The sequence below is a fragment of the Macrobrachium rosenbergii genome, chromosome 58, assembly GCF_040412425.1.
Source record: "Macrobrachium rosenbergii isolate ZJJX-2024 chromosome 58, ASM4041242v1, whole genome shotgun sequence".
Lineage (NCBI taxonomy): Eukaryota > Metazoa > Arthropoda > Malacostraca > Decapoda > Palaemonidae > Macrobrachium > Macrobrachium rosenbergii.
The window spans coordinates 17081391-17095020 of NC_089798.1; the positions used below are offsets into that span (position 1 = coordinate 17081391).

Below are 13630 nucleotides of genomic sequence, written 5' to 3' on the forward strand. Positions count from 1 at the left end.
ACCTTGGAACATGCTTTTCATATAATAAAACACCGCCGGAAAAGAATCCGGCAGTAGACATAGATATAAGTTATGCTACGGAATGGTCAACTAATTATGTAAACAAAAGTACTCTAAGATACGCTGGTGTTATGGTACTCCGCCCTGATTTGCCACGGAAGTCTCGTTATCTCACACCTATGGTAGCGGCGGAAGAGGCGGAGAGGAGTCTTCGCATCTGGCTCAACTCTCAACAGCGGGGCGGAACCAGATAGTGGAAAGCGCCAACCAGCCGACCATACCATACCACCGGAGTGGTAATGTGTACTATAACAACAGAGATCTGACTAATGGCGGCGGAGAATGAACATAGCGAAAGTCATGATAGCATCCCTGGGGCTGTGTTCGATGCTCCAGCTAACACTGAGGGAAGCGAACAAACGAAACACCGGCCGATAAGGGAAAAAGATAGCAGAGTGGCAGAAACCCGATAAGCGGTGGCCAGATGGGTGGGTAACACCCTCTGGAAGCCGAAAGAAACTCCCCACGGGGTGTCGAACGTAAGTGATCGGCGTCCCTCACGTAGGGAGATGTCTAGGTCACTCGCCAAATGCTAATTGATCAGGTAAGGAAGGACTAGGCTACATACACGAAAAGGACTGTGCAACCTTCGATCCCAGTCCATCCTCCAAAACCAAAACTTTTTGGCTTGGACAGGAAGGCCAGAATAGGTGCAACTTGGGCGGGGGGGGGAGCCACGCAATGCCTAGCCACACCCTCCAAAACCGACAGTGTGGTCAGATGGAAGACTATGAATTGAGGAGACCCTTCACTATTCTAACCTCACCCTCCAAAAACCTCACGGCCTGGTCAGGTGGGCTAAAAGGGGGGGCAACTGCCTCTCACTAGCCTAACCTCACCTTCCAAAAACGTGACAGCATGGTCAGGTGGGCCAAGAGAGAACGAGGAACTCCTCAACAACCTAACATCTCCCTCCAAAACCTCAAAACGGCCTGGTCAGGAGAGCTAGGAAGCATGAGCATTGTGTAAAAGAGCCTATCCTGTCCAGCCTAACTCAAACCGAAACCGACACGGAACGGCCGAGTAGGCTAGGCTAGAAAATACCTAATCGAATAAAACTACCTGACTTCAAGTACTAAGATAAAAAGTTAACCAGATGATGTGTGAAATATAAAAACATATATATGCATAGAATTATATATTATAAATACGTAAAAGACTCAGCTGCAGAGAAGGCCAAACAACCACCGATATGTGGAAAGCGGGGGAGGGGATACCCAAGATGGCCGACCCTGACGGCAAATCACACATAAAATTAATCCAAAAATATACATGTCATCCATCATCGTACACATCAGAAAGATCGTGAGCATAACAGTACCATCATGGAGAATGTACCACCTCGCTGGCAGAGGAAGGGGACCAGGGAAAAGGAAGAATTTATGATCAGAAAAGGGGGAGGGGGAAAAACCTCCGTCTCTAACCTAGATCAGTCATGATACAGGCTCCTAACCCCCTACCAGCGAAAAGGTAATTCATATATATAAATAAAACTCCAATTGAAAGTATAGAAAAAACTAGCAGTAACTTTCTGCTAAAACCATGCGAAGACTGAGGGTCCAGCATGGCAGAGGCAGAAAAGCCACAACCGGCTGCGTGGCGTTATTTACCTGTTAAACAATATATTAAAGGGCAAATAAGATGCCTCTGTAAGAAAAAACCAAAAGGAGATGGTACTCAACTTAGTTGATGGGAATTCCGGAAGGGATGACATGATGAACAGCCAAAATTCACGAAAATACAGCACCAAGAAAAAACACGGTGTTGTCTGGAAGCGTGCTAATTTGGAATGTTTACAAGATGGCGGCTGAGGTGGTGGTTGGCTGGGAGAAGAAGGTGAGGTATGTAACGGCTCCTCACTTTTCGGGGTTTTGAGATTGGAGAACTCTATAGGGCGGAGGCCTGTGGCAGTGGCACCACTCACCCTTTGTGTATACCAACACCATATATTAATGGCGTTCGATCCGGGGGTCGTAACCCTGGCATTGTGTTTAGCTTTTTCTCTGGTATATTTAGCAATACTTATACCTAGAAATATGTGCTAAAAGGATATTTCACCGGGTGACACAGGTCGAGCCCAGAAAACCATGGTTTCCAACAGCATAGGAGGAAATAAAAATATTCTTTGGGTAACAGTACGTCAGAATAAAATACTAAGACAGATATGCAACAATGATTTACTGAATATCCTATACTTCTACCATCTTCTTTGAAATTATTTTTTATCTTAAGTGCAGACTAGCTACTTTGGGGTAAAAAAAATTGAAATTTTAAAAAACAGCCAAAGTTTTTCCTAAAGCATTCAAGAATCCAGTATGATACATGACAAACACCATGGATCAGTTTGTGGCTGTTGGGCCCCCTAGAGGTACCGAGGGTGTAAGGTGCAGCCAGCCTGCTGCGTAGCGAAAATTGTCCCTAGTTACTCAACCATAATGCTCACTTTACCCGGTAAAAATAATTGATCACAGTATGGAATCAGCTCTTCTGGCAACTTGGGTTGTTACTCAGTAAATTAAACTTCAGTTGTCCTCAGAAAGAGAAAGGGAGAGTGTATCACTCTGCGATTTGCTCCATACCCAGCCCCATGGAATCCCTTTAAACTTTATGGGCCATTATCTTAAAAGTTATTTTCATATAAGTAACTTACCAATTAATTACATAGCTGTAGTTCTAACTTGCGTGGCAGCCTTTATTTAAAAAGTCACGGTAGCACTTTGATAGTTTAGTGTAGGTTGCAAGCCCTGCCCACCAACAGGAGCACTGGAAACAACTTACCAGAAAACCTCATTCTGTGTCTGCCGGCTCTCGAGTAACATCAGGGGTTTGCTGCAGCTTTTGTTTCCTGATTTTCAGTTGTATGGCTGGATTTCGGTGAAGTATTATCGCTTATTTGAGTAGCCTTCAAGCTTTAATAGCTTTTGGGATCATTTTTTATAGTTCTTTGGTTATTATTGTGTCTGATTCAAGTTCACCTATTTTCACTATTGTAGCAAAAGTTGCAAACCAGATTAATCAATCTTCATATGAGTCTCATATAATTTGCAGTACTTGAATGTAGGGGATAGAAATATAGTTGGGAGAAAACCTGTGCTAAATGTGATGGTTAGCAAGAGCAGAAGGTACTTAAATCTCAACTAGACAAGTTAGGGAGGGATAGAAAGGAAAGCGGCCTCTATTGCCAAGAAATGAGCTTCCCTTAGCCTAGAATTCTACCCTACCCTAGGTTAGAAGATAGCTCTGCTATTCCTTCTTCCCCACTTCCCACCTTTTTCTCTTCCTACTAGCCCTCTTACCTTTAATCCACCTACTCCCGTGCCTGGCTCCCTTGCTTCCAACCCTTGCCATTGCTAGTCTCAAGTCTAGGTTTAACAAGAATTTAACCTAGTAGTGTTACAGTGAGGTGGAGGAGGCGGCTACTTGTCCCGTCGGTTCTCCTAGACCAAGGTCACTGTCATACTCCCCTAAACCGGGGAGAAGACAAACCAAAAGTCCAAGGGAGGCCGAGGGGGTTGGCCAATGGGTAGTTGCCCCCCTAGTCAAACCTGTTGTACGTTCCCAGGTATCGGCAGACGGCCACTCTCCAGTGGCATCTTGACAGGAGAAAGTGTTTTGCAAGTGGAGGAGGTGGCTGCTTGTTCCACTGATTCTCCTAGACGAAGGGGCCTATCATACTCCCCTAAACCTGGGAGGAGTCATACCAGAGGTCCAAGGGAGGTCGGTGAGGTTTGCCTACGGGTAGTGGCCCCCCTTCAGTCAAGCCTGTTATCGATCCCAGGCTTTTTCAGACAGCCATTGGAAAGGTGTCTCTGTGGATTTGCGTCAGTTGTTGTCTGACTCTCAAGACTCCAGCCCAGACTTGGAAGGGCCGCAAGTGCTTTCTAGATTTGTCTTGTCCATTGAAGAAGCAAGCAGGCGATGCTGGCCGCTCTTTTCTACTGCCCAGTTAGCAGTTTAAGGAGCCTGGTGCAGTCCTCAATCTTCCTGCAGCGCATGGGACAGTCCGGATTATTTCTCTCCTGATTGCACTTCTGTTGGATGCCAGTATTTGGCTCCAAGCTCCCAAAGATCCCTCTCAGGTGTGCATGGTCTTCATTCAAGCGCCCAACTCCAGCTTGTGGCAGTTTCTGAGTGCCTGGCACCAGCTCCCGAGCACTTTCAGTTGCCAAGAGTCCAGCTTAACTTCCGCCAGCAGCCCGAGCACTCAGTGCCAGTTGCCCAGCACCCACTTCCGAGCACCCGGCACCAGCTCCCAAGTGCCAACTCTTCAGTATCACTCTCCTGCTCGGAGATCCAAGCGCCTGTTTCCGACCGTGGGTCTCCTAGCCTATGTGGCTCTCCTTCAATATTTTGGGGGAGCTTTCTTACCCTTTTTTGGCTCCTGCTAGCCCCAGTCACGCCTACCTCAACCTTCCTGATGAGGATCCATCCAGATGACAGACCTCGACTCCCCACATGGTGCTTTCCTCGTCTTCTAAGAAGACACTCAAGGAGATTGAAATTTGGTTTTCTGCTAAGAGGGAGCAAGGTAAGGCTTCCTTCGTTTTTCCTCCCTCACGTTTAATCCACAGGAGGTTTCTTTCCTATGCCACGGGGAAGCTCCTTCTTCCTGACACTCGGCGTTTTTGTCAGTGAAATGTTTTTTTGTCGGCAGAACTTTACCTCCTTGTCAAGACCTCTTTGAGTTGTTGGAAGCTTTCAGTTTCTTGGACTGGATGGTGAGAGTGCTAGCCAAGAAGATTGAAGATTGCAATGATTTGTGGAGACTTCACCTAGGAGACTGGCTAGGAGTCCTTTCTCATGCAGACAAAGCCTTCAGGCATGGCTCTCTTGAACTTGCGGCTCTTCTCTTTGGGGGTTTTGAAGGAAGGAGATTTTCAGTGTGCCTGTTCCACTAAAGGAGTCACTCAGACCTAGAAGTCAGACCTTCAGTAGAAGTCAACTTAGGATCTTATGGCGCTTTCTTCCAGACGTCCCAAGGATTTGTCCTCGTTTGTTCCTAAGACGGTCTCTCCTCTCCAGCAACATCCCTTTCATGGTAGTAACCCAAAGTCCAGTCTAGGACCCACTCCAATGCCCGCTTCTCGACCAGGAAGTTTCCAGGACATGGTCTCCAGAAGAACAGAACCTTCACATCAACATCAGATAGCTGAAAGCTATTCACTTAAGGCTTCAGTGCTTCTCGACCCTAGTTCAAAACAAGACTGTGGCAGTCCATTCAGACAATACCACAGCCCTAATGTACATATGAAAGCGGGGCAGCTCTCACTGTTCTCTCTGCCAGACAGCAAGAGACCTTCTACTGTGGACTGATCAGATTTGAGCGAGTCTAGTTACTTGATGGCAAACTAAATGTTCTGACAGACGAGCTGAGCCGTCGAATAGTAGGTCCTTCCTACCGAGTGGACCTTGGATCCCCTGGTCTATCGGAATCTCCGATACTATTGGACAGGCTGGCATTAGACCTGTTTGCCACCACTAGAAACCATTCGCCTCCCTCTTTTTTGTTCTCAGGTCCCGGACCCTCTAGCATGGGCAACAGATGCCATGCAGCAAGATTGGTCCCACTTGGAACGAGAACTGTCAAGAGGCACTCAAGTCCTTGCCCAAGAAATGAGGAAGAAGTCCTCTGTGCACAAGTGGGAGCCAGTCTTCTTGAGTTTTGGGAGAAGTGGAGTATCAGAGGGACAGAACAGTAGATTGTCAAGGTTCCAAGGGAGGGCTTCTCCATTACATTCATGGAGAGCCCTCCTTTGGTCCCTCCTCCCATCGTTTTGACAGCCTACTCAAGAGGCTTGGGAGAACATTCACCCCTTTTGGAGGTGGTCTCCCCTCCCCTTTGAAAGAGAGTCATAGAAGAAGTCAAGGACATCAACTTAGAGGGCTTCTACTACTGTCTGTGGTCCCCAAATCATCGGGGTTTGGAGACCAGTCCTCAACGTAAGCTCCCTTAATCTCTTCGTCCAGCAGATGAAGATCAGATGGAGATGAACCAGTCAGTCCTTTCATCCACTCACCAGGGCGATTGAATAATAACCTTGGATATGCAGGAGACATGCTTCCACTTTCCCTTCCATCTGGACTCCAGGAAGTATCTAAGGTTCGTCTTCCAGGACACTCTCAGGTGCCCCAGATCAGTGTCTAAATGCCTGTCTCCTCTTGGGTCACCTGGCACCACCTGAACCCCCAGCACCCCCCAAGCACCTGGCACCAGCTCCCAAGCTAATGGCACCAGCTAAATCTCCAGTTTCAGTCTCTTTGCTTCAGCCTCTCTATGGCACCTCAAGTGTTCACTTGAGTCCTCGCTCCCCTAGCAAATGACTTCATTTTCTAGGTGTTAACATCAGTATATCTGGACGACTTGCCTCCTCAATCCCCTTCAAGGAAAAATGCATGAGGGACATGTAAATCTCCTCTCTCAGGAACTGGGAATTATCATCTACCTTCAGAAGTCCCAGTTGGCCCCATCGCAAAAGTTCCTCTATTTGGGGATGAGTCTCAACTCTGACTTTTTTGGGTTTTTCTGTCAGGCAAGAGAATCACCAGCTGCCTTCAGACGGTCCACAAGTTTCTAGCCCCTTTATCGGCCCATCAGTGGATGAACCTACTGGGGACTCTGTCATCCATCAAGACATTTGTCAAGTTAGGCAAACCTCTCCTGAGAGTTTTGCAATTCTTACTCAAGGCCAACTGTGACAGGAAAACACAGCCGGACACCTAAGCGTTTCCCATAAACCCGGTACAGGCAGTCCCGGTTATCAGCGATTCGGTTTTGACACTTGCCTAGCAACAAAAATCGGCAATTTTCAGTGCCAAAAATCACTGATTTCCGCTTATCGGCACTGATAATTGGATATTGGTGCCAATACATACCTAATAGAGGTGCCAGTAACTGAAAATCAGTGCTTTTCGGCGCCAATAAGTGCCGAAAATCACTGAAAAGGCATCACCATGCTGTCAGAATAGAACCCCCTCCGATAACCAGGGACTGCGTGTAATCAGGTCGTACTGGCATGGTGGCATTCCAAATGTAGACTTTCGACTTCTATTTAGACTCCCCGGTTCTAGGTTGAGGTGTCCCCTTGGGCTACGCCTTTCTGCCCTTCAGCATGCTCAGGGAAGTGCTAAACAAGTCTTGGGCTCTTCGCAACTTTACTATGATTCTCATAGCCCCATTCTGGCCCATGAGAGAATGGTTCCAGGACCTGCTACAGTTGTGGGTGGACTTTCTGAGACTCCTTCCCCTAAAAACTGTGTCTACTCAGACAACCTCACTTTAAGAGATACCAAAGGGTTGTTTGTTCTTGCCCTGACAGGCTTCAGAATGTCCGGAAGCTTGTCAGAGCACAAGAGTTTTCAAGATGTGCTACAGAAGCTATTGCAAGATGAAGACATTGATTTCCTAGCTGCGTCTTCCATGCTAAGTGGGCAATTTTCTGAAGCTGGTGTCTCAGACACAACGTCTCTTCTTTTGAGACATCTGTGACCCAAATTGCGGATTTCCTTCTTTATCTGAGAAGATCTAGGAATTTCTCGTCCTCCATCAGTAAGAGGTATCGAGTTGTGTTTAGTTCAGTGTTTAACCTTTAATGGACGGATTCTTCATGAGAGGATCTAAAACAGGTTTGGGGTGGTGGACGGATCCCCTCTGAGGAGTATTAATATTACGCACCATATGATTTAGCTGTATCGAGCAGGAAAGAGTTTCCATCACTTCAATGCCCCATAAATGAATAGCGACAACTAAAGAATTTAACTCAGCTTAGTCGTGGGTGTCTCAGGTGGATTAGTATTGTTCTTGACTTGAAGGGGGAATGTCTTGCTCCTCTATTTATTTGCTCATAAATATACCCAGGGATTGTTGTTGGCTTTAGTTGTTATCTTTTATGATATGATGTCAGTTATAATTGTAATTTTGCAAAGAAATATTAGAAAAACATATATAACTAAAAAAGTTACTGTATCTCCGATCTCAGTAAGTTATGTAAATATTTTGCAATAAATTTACTCAGAATTTGTTACTGATTTTAGTTCTTGTCTGTTATGATATTGTGTGAGCTGTAATTATAACTTTACAAAGTAAAATAAAATAAATTATTAGGAAAAACATGTATAATTTAGTCAAACTTACGAGTGTTTTGTAAAAGAGGCCCCACACAGGGTTGTAAATAGTCACTTTCAACTTCCTGTGGAAGGTAAGGAAAATTTTTAGAATTTTTTCTTACACCATGTGCATTTGCATATCTTCCACTTTCCATTGATGTATTTTTTCTTAAATTGGCCAACCTTAAAGTTTGTCACAGGGAAAATTTTTTAGAATTTTTTTCTTACACCATGTGCATTTGCATATCTTCCACTGTCCATTGATGTGTTTTTTCTTAAATTGGCCAACCTTAAAGTTTGCCTGGTCTGGGGAGTTGCCTGATATATACAGTAATTAGCCCATCTCTTTAGGGTTAAATACAGGTACTGATCTTGCATCAATCCCAAATCTTAACAGCCTCGTGTCATTGTGCCTTTTGATCGCTGAGCTGGAAAGACATCCGATCTCTGAAACCTGGGCGTGATGTTGAAGTAGCTTGACAGGTCCACTTTTCCAACCCCGCCCGTTCCTCTCTCTTGGAGAAACCTTACTCAGAAGACTCTCTTCCTTGGCCTGGCTGCTGACATATTAGCAGTTCCAAGGCATCGATAAGGTAGGTTTTCACAAGGAGATGCAGTTTGCTTCTTTACCCTTGGATTTTTAGCCAAGAACGAGGACCCTTCCAAGCCCTGGCTCTGTTCTTTCTCCATTTAGACCTTAACAGTTACCTTGGCTCTGAGGAAGAAGAGAATTCTTTGTCCGGTAACCTCTGGTGCTCTGTCAAGAACCCATCTCGCCCTCCGACTAAGAATGCATTGTCCTTCTTCATCAAAGACTTAATTTCTGAGTGTACTCTCAGATTCAGGAGGACATTTTGCCTACTTTTACAGTGAAAGCTCATGATGTCAGGACAGTCTCTACCTTATTAGCTTTCAGGCACATATGTCACTCACTTCCATTCTGCAGTTGACCTACTGGAAGTGGAAACAGTGTTTGAAAATTGCAGTACCTTGAGGCCATTATCAGTGGCTGTACATTTGGGAGAATCATAAGATCTCTTTCTCCTAGTATCCTTTGCCTTAAAGTAGGGTGTCGAATTTTTGAGAACCAGGGGTACAGTGTACCTGGAGTACCTACCAGTCTGAGTGGATGAGTTGGTGTTTTCTGTGTGGGGTAGAAAGCATTGTCTAGTTGTTTTTGTTGTGGTACTGTGCCAGGGCAAGGGCACTTATTGATGCTTTGCTAGCCATCGAACATATCATTCACTGCAAAGCTCTCACCTAAGGAGAGGTGCTCCACGGCTATACTGCCACACCACTAAAGGTTAAGATGAGCAATAACCAGAGGCAGTAATTACCTGCAGTAGCTCTCTTTACCAAATAAGGAAACAACAAGCATTGTCTTCAATGCTAGCAACTTTTCTATTTCAAAGTCATTACCATAACTTAATGTTTTAGAATAGAATATATCTGTGCATCCCATCTCCTGTCAATGTGGATTCAGCTATGTAATTACTTACTTGGTAAGTTACTTACAGGAAAATATTTTCATGATAAAATTGAGTTCATATATACTTACCAGAAATTACGGATAGTTTTTGGACATACGGCACAGACTGAATGAGGTTTTCTGCTAAGTCAATTCCAGTATTCCCATTGGTGGGCGGGGCTTGTCACCTATCGATTTTTAAAATAAAGGCTGCTGCGCAATCAGAACTATAACTATGTAATTACGTGGTAAGTACATATGAAACTTAATTTTATCATGAAAGTAACATTTTTGTACAATCAAATATTTATAGAAAATCCAATATGTGCTCTATTTTATTGAAACTTTGGGTTTCTGTTGATGCTTCTTGGGCAATTGAATGGCCACACTCAGACATTTCCAAATATAAAAAGAAAATTAATACAAATGCTCTGTAACTGAATATTTTACGATGTCATTCAGGCTTGCATAATAACATGGCCACACTATATAGCATTTAGATAATTAAGGAAAACTTTTTATGACGAAGCATTTAGACACTTTCGAGCTATTCAGCGAAAAAATTCATTTACATTCACCAAGTATTCAGGCTGCTACAACGAAAATAATAGATATAAACGCTATATGGCGTCATGACTATATGATGTCATAATGGTGTTAAGCTCTTACAAAAAGAATGCCTTAACTTGTGTTCTTATGTGAGTTTCAGCGCTTGATTTTACAATAGTTTTTAATGGTTTTAGTACCCCAAAGTAGCTAGTCTCCCTTAATTTTATGTAGAGCAGTAAATAAAATGTTTATGTAAAATAATTGTAAATTTCAGATCACCTTTTGCTTGAGAAAGATTTTACCGTGGATGAAAAAGCCTTTTTTATGTTGGACTGTTGTAACTAGAATTTTTCCAGTATTTTTTTCAAATTCAAATTTGTTAGTTAACTAAACAGCTCTATTGTGAAGTGCACTTATTCATAAAGTGTATAATTTTATAAAAAAAAAAATTTAAATTCTTGATTGTATTTATATATTTAAATAATAAAACAAAATGTTTTTGTTTCTACACAATGTGTGATATAAAGGAAGACATTAGAACTTTGTATGGGGATAGTTGTTTCAGATGAAGACCAAAGCAAATGTTAGGATACACATCAGTGATTGTTGTATAGAAAAACTTGTTTGTACCATAAAAAACTCAGTGTTTTCAATGTCTTAAATTATTTTTATGCTTAGTACAATAACTCTCCATTTTTATATTGATATTGAAGTGCTGTAATCACTGTTAAACATTTCAGTCGCGGGATCTAAGTGTTTGGGAGTCTCTAGGCGATTGACACCAGGTCCTCCACAAGTTCACTCCTCCTCCAAAACATGAAGCGATTTAATGGCAGAAGCAGAAAACTCCCAATTTGGAACATGCGAGACCAACTTCACGGCAGCTATTCATCACAATCAAGTTATTCTAGTTTGTGGTGAAACTAGTTCTATTGAAACTACACAGTTAGTTCACGAGCAGATTAAGGTTCAGGTCTTCATGAAATGAAAACCTCAGATGCTTTTAGTACCAGAACATGGGGTTATGTTTTAAGTGCTGAATGCAGTATACCCTTTTCAGCTCAGAACAGATGGGGCTGAGACACCATTCAATCAGTTTTTCAAAGTACTATATTATTTTATGAGATTGGTAACCTAGGAGTATATACATATTTATACCCATACATTTTATCCAGATCTGTATTAATTAACCCTCCTAACCTTGAACCTCTATTTACAAAGTGTCTGTCGTATGCCGGCGGCGTTAAAGGAGTTCTTTGAAGCGGAAAAAAAAAGTTTTTTAAAAAATCACATACGCTTAGTTTATAAGATTAAGGATTCATTTTTGGCTCCGTTTTTGTCATTGCCACAAGTTTATTATGCAACCATCGAAATGAAAAAATATCATTATCATATATAAATATTGATATGACAGCCTTGAAAAAAAATTTCATATATAATTGTAAACAAATCGCTGAGCAAAATGGTTAAAGCTAATGATTTTGGTATGTAACAAATTGTAAAACGTCAAAGCAACACAGAGAAAATAATATTTATCACAAAATGATTCGCTGAATTAAGTAGCAGCGGACGGAAAAAAGTTTTCAAAATTCACCATAAATCGAAATATTGTACTGAACTTCCGTTGTTGCAAAATGAAGGTACAGGTTGATACACATCACTAATCTGGCATTATTGGGACCTGGAGGTGCGGATTAGCCATTTGCCAGATTAGCCATTTATTGAAGCTAGAAATAGTTCTGAAACCCGGTAGCTAAGCACCTCATCACTTAGAATTAAAATATCCCATTAATCAGTACAAGTTGGTTAATAAAGAAAAGACAATTATCAAATACAGGTAGTGCTGAAGTTCCGATCATTGGAAACTACGATATTTCGGTTTGCGATGGGTTGCTAATTAATACCCGATTTGAAAATATTTAGGAAATATTTTTAGATTTCAGCGCGCGAGAAGCGCGAGCAGCGAGAAGAACCAACACAATAGACCAACTTCTTTTCCTCCATCTCTTTATTCCATCTGCCTAGTTAAAAAAGTAAAAGAATGATAAAAGTATTGTTAGTAACGTTATACTCTTGCGTAAATAAGTCCACTGTAGTCGTGTGGTTTCGCGTCCTGTAGTCCTGATTCTTGTCCTTAGCTGTGATTCGAGCGGGGCAGCGAACTTATTATCAACTAAAAAATTCCCCTTGATTTTTTTTTCATAGAAAATATATTATTTCCGGTAGAATATTGGATATTAAAAAGGATGTTTGTAGCTTACTGATTTGTATATGAATCACGGTGATGTGATAAAGAGTCATATATATATATATATATATATATATATATATATATATATATATATATATATATATATATATATATATATACTCTTTATATATACTATATATATATATATATATATAATGTATATATATATATATATATATATATATATATATATATATATATATGTATATATATATATATATATATATATATATATATATATATATATATATATATATATATATATATATATATATATATATATATATATATATATATATACATATACATATATACATATATACATATATATATATATATATATATATATATATATATATATATATATATATATATATATATATATATATACATATATATATATATATATATATATATATATATATATATATATATATATATATATATATATATATATATACATACATATATATATATATATATATATATATATATATATATATATATATATATATATATATATATATATATATATATATATATATACATATATATATACATATATACATATATATATATATATATATATATATATATATATATATATATATATATATATATATATACATATATATATACATATATATATATATACATATATATATATATATATATATATATATATATATATATATATATATATATATATATATATATATATATACATACATATATATATATATATATATATATATATATATATATATATATATATATATATATATATATATATATATATATATATATATATATATATATATATATATATATATATATATATATATATATATAATCATATTTCTAGGTAAATTCGTTACTAAACATATGCCAGAGAAAAGCTAAATGCAATGCTGAAAAGCTAAATGCAATGCTGGGGTTACTACCTGATGCGAACTCCATAAAATGGAGTCGTATATAGGAAAGGTGAGTGTTGCCACTGCCGCGATCGCCCTGTAGGAGTTTCCAATTTCAAAATCCCGGCGGCGTGCACGTTACTGGCGCACCAACCGTTGCAGCGTCTTTCGGCATATATTGGCGTTCCGGGTTGTTTCCCAAGCGGTAGTGTTACTCGGGGAAAAATGGCGATGGGTCACCGGGTGACATAGGTCTTCCCAAATAGATTTTTCTTTGTCAAAATC

The 13630-nt window shown here is 40.4% G+C and overlaps 1 pseudogene; it reads left to right on the plus strand.

Moving 5' to 3' along the window:
• LOC136837153 (3'-5' RNA helicase YTHDC2-like) overlaps positions 1-13630 on the plus strand; it is a 1085270-nt pseudogene that overhangs the window by 274275 nt on the left and 797365 nt on the right.